The following is an 8,070-nucleotide window of genomic DNA, read 5'->3' on the forward strand; positions in this document are numbered from 1 at the left end:
TAAAGGAGTTAGTCACACGATGACGTGCTACGGAACGAGTAAAGAGACTTACCGGTAACAAGATTGAACAAGGTATAGGTATACCGACGATCGAATCTCGGGCAAGTTCTATACCGACAGACAAAGGGAATTGTATACGGGATTGATTGAATCCTTGACATCGTGGTTCATCCGATGAGATCATCATGGAGCAAGTGGGAGCCACCATGGGTATCCAGACCCCACTGATGGTTATTGGTCGGAGAGGTGTCTCGGTCATGTCTGCGTGTCTCCCGAACCCGTAGGGTCTACACACTTAAGGTTCGATGACGCTAGGGTTATAGGGAATTGTTATACGAGGTTATTGAAAGTTGTTCGGAGTCCCGGATGTGATCCCGGACGTCACGAGGAGCTCCGGACACCGGAAGTGTTTCGGGCGTAGGTGGCCCCGGGGTCCACCGGAAGAGGGCAACGACCCCGGGAGGCTAGATGGGCCAAGTGCGGGAGGGAACCAGCCCCTAGGTGGGCTGGTGCGCCCCCCACACTCAGCCCAAGGTGGAGGAGGTGGAGAGGAGGGGGGGAACCCTAGGCGCTTGTGGGCCTAAGGCCCACCTAGGGGTGCGCCACCCCTCCCCCTTGCCCTGGCCGCCGCACCTCCCATCTTGGGGGGCTGCCGCACTACCTACGGTGGGAACCCTAGGGGTGGCGCCCCCTCCCCTCCTCCTATATATAGTGGGCACTTTTGGGCTTTTGGACACACAGTTTTCCCTCTCCCTCAGCGCAGCCCTGCTCTTCTTTCTCCTCCTCTCTACCGGTGCTTGGCGAAGCCCTGCCGGGAGACCTCATCTCTCCATCGACACCATGCCGTCGTGCTGCCAGAGATCTTCCCCAACTTCTCCGTCTCCTTGCTGGATCAAGGTGCAGTAGACGTCACCGAGCTGCGCGTGTGTTGAACACGAAGGTGCCGTGGTTCGGCACTGGATCGGAATCACACCGCGATCTGAATCGCCGCGAGTACGACTCCATCAACCGCGTTCTAGCAACGCTTCCGCTTAGCGATCTTCGAAGGTATTAAGATGCACTCACCCCTCTCTCGTTGCTGGTCTCTCCATAGGAAGATCTGAATATGCATAGGAATTTTTTTGAATTTATGCTACGTTACCCAACAATTACATGTGGGATCATAATCAAATTCAACAAAATAGCTATCACAAAGGATATTCTTTTCATGATTCATATGCATGCAAAGTTGACGCTCTTCAAAAATAGTGGAATTATCATCAACTAAAGTCATGACTTCTCCAAACCCACTTTCAATATTATTGCAAATATCATTGCAATAATTAGTGGACATAGCAAAACTAGCATCCCCAAGCTTAGGGTTTTGCATATTTTTAGCATGATTGTCATTAATATAATTTATAATGAAATCATTGCACTCATGCTTTTCATTCAAGGAGCCCTCGTGAATCATTTCATAAATTTCTTCATCACGATTTTCAGATTCACGCATCTCAAGCAAAATTCCATAGAGAAAGTCAAGTGCACTCAATTCACTAGCAATTGGTTACACATAAGTGGATCTCTTAAAGAGATTAGCAAGTGGGTGAGGATCCATATCACTAGATTTTCCGCAAGCGAAGATGCAAGCATATTGAAGGCACATAGCACACAAGCAAAGGAAAGGCAAACGAAAAAGGCAAACGAAGAAAAGGGCAAATGTTTTTTTGTAAATTTTTGTTTTTCAAAAGTGGGGGAGAGAAAAACGAGAGGCAAAAAAGTAAATGCAAGAGATGAGTTTGCGACACTTACTTGGATGAGTTCTTGACTTGATCCTCCCCAGCAACGGCGCCGGAAATTCTTCTGTTGCGGCAACACATAATAGTGCCAGAGATTGACACGTTGACGGAGACTGGGCTTGCGTTGGCCTTTTTCCCTTGAAGAGGAAAGGGTGATGCAGCACAGGAGCAGTAAGTATTTCCCTCATTTTGAGAACCAAGGTATCAATCCAGTAAGAGAATCTCGTCAAGTCGAGCGTACCCGCGCAAACACAAAAGAGCTTGCACCCAACGCTATAAAGGGGTTGTCAATCCCTTCAAGATTGATTGCAAAGTGAGATCTGAAGGCGGAAAGTGCAACGAAGTAAAAGAGTAAGGCTGAAAATATGGTGTGGAGTAGACTCTGGGGCCATAGTGTTCACTAGAGGCTTCTCTCAAAATAGCAAATATTATGATGGGTGAACAAATTACTATCGAGCAATTGATAGAACCGCGCAAAGTCATGACGATATCTAAGGCAATGATCATACATATAGGCATCACGTCCGAGACAAGTAGACCGATACTTTCTGCATCTACTACTATTACTCCACACATCGACCGCTATCCAGCATGCATCTAGTGTATTGAGTTCATGACAAACAGAGTAACGACTTAAGCAAGATGACATGATGTAGAGGGATAAACTCAAACCAATGATGAAAACCCCATCTTTTTACCCTTGATGGCAACAACACGATGCGTGCCTCGCTACCCCTTCTATCACTTGCTGAGGTCACCGCACGGTATGAACCTAAAACCAAGCACTTCTCCCATTCAAGAATCATAGATCAAGCTGGCCAAACAAAACCCACAACTCGAAGAGAATTACAAGGATATGAAGTCATGCATATAAGAGATCAGAAGAAACTCAAATAAGATTCATAGATAATCTGATCAGAAATCCACAATTCATCGGATCTCGACAAACACACCGCAAAAGAAGATTACATCGGATAGATCTCCATGAAGATCATGGAGAACTTTGTATTGAAGATCCAATAGAGAGAAGAAGCCATCTAGCTACTAGCTATGGACCCATAGATCTATGGCGAACTACTCACGCATCATCGGAGAGGTCATGGTGTTGACGAAGAAGCCCTCCGTATCCGAATCCCCCCTTCGGCAGGGCACCAGAACGTGCCCCAGATGGGATCTTGCGGAGACAGAAGCTTGCGGCGGCGGAAAAGTACTTTCGATGATCTCTTGTTTTTTTCTGGAATTTTTGGGAATATATAGGCGAAAGACCTAGGGTAGAGGAGGCCCAGGAATCCCACAAGCCTGGGAGGTGCGGGCCCCCTGGTCGCGGCTAGGGGGCTTGTGGGGTCCCTAGAGGCCCCCTGCCTTGGTTCTCAAGCTTCGTGATCTTCTGTTTCAGAAAAAATCTTTTTGGAAGTTTCGTTTCGTTTCGACTCCGTTTAAAATCCTCCTCTGAAAAGGGTCAAAAACATGGAAAAATAGGAACTGGCACTTGGCACTAAGTTCATAAGTTAGTCCCAAAAAAGATATAAAAGGCATACAAAACATCCAAAGTTTGACAAGATAATAGCATGAAACCATCAAAAATTATAGATACATTGGAAACGTATCATCAATCCCTTCACGATTGATTGCAAGGTGACATATGAAGGCGGAAAGTGCAACAAAGTAAGAGTGTAAGGCTGAAAATATGATGTGAAGTAGACCCGAGGACCATAGTGTTCACTAGAGGCTTCTCTCTTGATAGAAAATATTATGGTGGGTGAACAAATTACTGTCGAGCAATTGATAGAACCGCGCAAAGTCATGACGATATCTAAGGCAATGATCATACATATAGGCATCATGTCCGAGACAAGTAGACCGATACTTTCTGCATCTACTACAATTACTCCACACGTCGACCGCTATCCAGCATCCATCTAGTGTATTGAGTTCATAACAAATAGAGTAACGCCTTAAGCAAGATGACATGATGTAGAGGGATAAATTCATGCAATAGATATAAACCCCATATTTTTACCCTTGATAGCAACAACATGATGCGTGCCTCGCTACCCCTTCTGTCATTGGGTGAGGTCACCGCACGGTATGAACCCAAAACCAAGCACTTCTCCCATTGCAGGAGTTATAGATCAAGTTGGCAAAATGAAACCCACAACTCGAAGAGAATTACAAGGATATGAAATCATGCATATAAGAGATCAGAAGAAACTCAAATAAAATTCATAGATAATCTGATCATAAATCCACAATTCATCAGATCTCGACAAATACACCGCAAAATAAGATTACATCGGATAGATCTCCACGAAGATCATGGAGAACTTTGTATTGAAGATCCAAGAGAGAGAAGAAACCATCTAGCTACTAGCTATGGACCCTAAGGTCTATGGTCAACTACTCACGCATCATCGGAGAGGCAATGGTGTTGATGAAGAAGCCCTCCGTGTCCGAATCCCCCGTCCGGCAGGGCACCAAAACGTACCCCAGATGGGATCTTGCGGAGACAGAAGCTTGCGGCGGCGGAAAAGTATTTCCGTGGCTCTCTCCCGTGGTTTCAGATTTTTCGGGGATTTATAGGCGGAAGAAGTAGGGCAGGGGAGCCACAGAGGGCCCACAAGCCTGCTAGGCGCGCCCCCCTAAGACCGTGGCTAGGGGGCTTGTGGCCTCCCGTGGTGCCCTTTGCCTTGGTTCTCAAGCCTCCTGCGTATCTTCTGTTCCGGAAAAAATCTTTTGGAAGGTTTTATTCCGTTTGGACTCTGTTTGATATTCTCCTCCGAAAAAGGTCAAAAACACGGAAAAAACAGGAACTGGCACTTGGCACTGAGTTAATAAGTTAGTCCCAAAAACATATAAAATGCATACAAAGCATCCAAAGTTTGACAAGATAATAGCATGGAACCATAAAAAATTATAGATACGTTGGAGACGTATCAGACCGCACGCCAAGTTTCAACCCAATCAGAGAAATTTTTAAACACACTTTTAAAAACAAGATTTTGACGATGCCGCTGGCGCGTGCGTGTGTGGTCGGGCTCAGAACGGGCAACGACGAGAACGGAGAGAACCGACAACTAATAATGGATGGAAGACTGAAAACGGCGGCAACGGGATGCCGATACAATGTTGATGATGCGCATGATGCGATGATGATGTGACAATTAAAAATAATCACACGACGAAAACGGAATAAAGGGGGTATCTTCTGGAGCGTCGATCTCGGGCTATCATAGGCGGGGAAAGCAAAGACAACTTGGGAGAGATGAGATAGCTCCGGAAAGAAAAGAGAGATTGATCTTGCAACTATTGGAGAGGATAGAATTACTTGAAGAGAAGCACACCGGTTGGAAAAGAATTGACAAAATGGCTCCGGTTGAAAAAGAATTGATATGACAATTTAATTGAGCAAGAGAATCAGCATTCCCATAAAAATACGAGAACAACTCTTGGAAAGATATGAAATCACCATTAGACATCGAAGCAACTCGAATTACCATATTCAACAAAACAAAGGATGAGGCTTACGAAACAAGCCAGAAAAAATTCATGAGAGAGATTTCGCTCGATATTTTTGTGGACAAGATCGCACGGGCTCGATTCTTACAGTAGCCATCAAGTGCAAGGCAGTGCACACGACATACGAAGCATCCCCGAGTCGTAGCAAGCTACAATGACTCTTTAAGACACAACGAGAACCGCTGTAAGTCGACCGTGAACAAACGAATCAACTAGATGTCGAACCCCAACCTAACATCATGCATTTGTTGGAAGATTGTCCTATAAGTAACTACTTGAATTCCCACCTAATAACTCCCAAAATTTCTGATCATGCAAACTGGTCCACGGATACAAGGAGTAATATATCACACAACTCCTATACTAACCCGTCCAGTGTATCACATCCGTCAACACATACCCAGAATCTCGGAACTTCATCTATCACAAACACTCGTAATCACAACGATACAAAGTATGGCGATACATCCGGAACTCTCTGCACCAGTACTGGGGAAGCCGAACTCCTCTCAACACTAATAGTATTGAAGCAATTTTGAACATCCTTCGTCCTGATATACTAAGAAATGTGAATGATAACGATGTGCTCAAGAATCCCCTGGAGCTCAACTCCCCGGAAGAAATCAAGTCCGACAGGAGGCACCAAGACAGAACTCCATCACATCGACATCATATTGATTCCAATAATATCCGCGTGATCCTAATTTTTTTTGAGTGAGAAGAGGAGTAGAATTGAAATTATTACGTCAAGAATCCTCACCAGAGCATAGAAGAGGAGAAAAAGAATCCTACTCTCTGATATATAACTAGACTCAAAGCAGTTTTTCACTAGACTCGACTCGGCCAAGTTCGATCAATCAAGGGGGCTCCTAGGTCGGTACTGATCTGATACCAACTTGTAACGCCCAAGATGCGATCCTATCCTCAATTTTGCACGAGGGCCTCGTCAGGGATAGAAGCGCATCTCGTCATTTCGGTAGAATGGATATCATTACAAGTACCATGACTTAGCCATAGACTCTAAAGTATGCCATGCTATGTACCGCACCTGATGTGTGTCTTGCCAGAAGTCTGTTAAGAGGAACACAGAGTGTTCCAGGATTGAATCACTAAATAGCGGTCAAAGTTATCCTTAGTACCTAATGGACTAAGGAATTTTTCTCGATTATGGAGGTGGTTAAAGAGTTCGTCGTAAAGGGTTACGTGATGGAAGCTTTGACACTAATCCAAATAACTCTGAGTAGTAAAACAAATTCATATAGTAGAGTAGATGTTTGGAATATTTCCGAATAGCATGTAGTAGAAGCATCTATAAGATGACCTAAAGATTTGTAAAGCTCACACGTATCTGAAAGGTTCAGAACCGTTGACTAAAACCTCTCTCACAAGCAAGACGTGATCAAACCCAAAAACTGTATGGGTGTTGGATTCGTTAACATCACATAGTGATGTGAACTAGATTATTGACTCTAGTGCAAGTGGGAGACTGTTGGAAATATGCCCTAGTGGCAATAATAAATTAGTTATTATTGTATTTCTTTCTTCATGATAATCGTTTATTATCCATGCTATAATTGTATTGATTGGAAACACAAATACATGTTTGGATACATAGACAAAACACTGTCCCTAGTAAGCCTCTAGTTGACTAGCTCGTTGATCAAAGATGGTCAAGGTTTCCTGACCATAGACAAGTGTTGTCACTTGATAACGGGATCACATCATTAGGAGAATCTTGACCATCAAAAGACAACACTTGTCTATGGTCAGGAAACCTTGACTCCTAATGATGTGATCCCGTTATCAAGTGACAACACTTGTCTATGGTCAGGAAACCTTGACCATCTTTGATCAACGAGCTAGTCCACTAGAGGCTTACTAGGGACAGTGATTTGTCTAGCATCACACATAGTTTCAATTTCTTTTCAGTAGTAGCATAGTTTCTTTGGGCACTGTCTAGAGTTTTACTAGCATAATGAATAACATTCAATTTCTTATCAACTCTTTGTCCTAGAACAGCACCAACAGCATAATCACTAGCATCACACATAATTTCAAAAGGTAGGTTCCAATCAGGTGGTTGAACAATAGGTGCAGTTATCAAGGCCTTCTTAAGTATTTCAAATGCTTCCTCACAATCATCATCAAAAACAAATGGAATATCCTTTTGCAAGATATTGGTGAGAGGCCTAGAAATCTTAGAGAAGTCTTTATTGAACCTTCTATAGAAACCAGCATGACCAAGGAAACTTCTTATACCTTTAATGTCTATAGGGCATGGCATTTTCTCGATCGCATCAACCTTAGCCTTATCAACTTCAATACCTCTTTCAGAAATTTTATATCCTAAGACGATGCCTTCATTAACCATAAAGTGACACTTCTCCCAATTCAAGACAAGGTTGGTATCTTTACATCTCTGCAAGACTCGATCAAGGTTGCTGAGGCAATCATTAAAAGAAGACCAGTAAATGGAGAAGTCATCCATGAAAACCTCAACAATCTTTTCACAAAAGTCAGAGAATATAGCCATCATACATCTTTGAAAGGTGGCAGGTGCATTACATAAGCCAAAAGGCATACGTCTGTAAGCAAAGGTACCGAAAGGGCAGGTAAAAGTGGTTTTCTCCTGATCAGATTGCGCAACAGGTATTTGGGAGAAACCAGAATAACCATCTAGAAAGCAGAAGTGTGTGTGTTTAGACAATCTTTCTAGCATTTGGTTAATAAAACGCAAAGGGTAATGATCTTTCCTGGTGGCTTTATTCAATTTCCT

Source organism: Hordeum vulgare, chromosome 2H (genome assembly GCF_904849725.1).
Source record: "Hordeum vulgare subsp. vulgare chromosome 2H, MorexV3_pseudomolecules_assembly, whole genome shotgun sequence".
NCBI lineage: Eukaryota > Viridiplantae > Streptophyta > Magnoliopsida > Poales > Poaceae > Hordeum > Hordeum vulgare.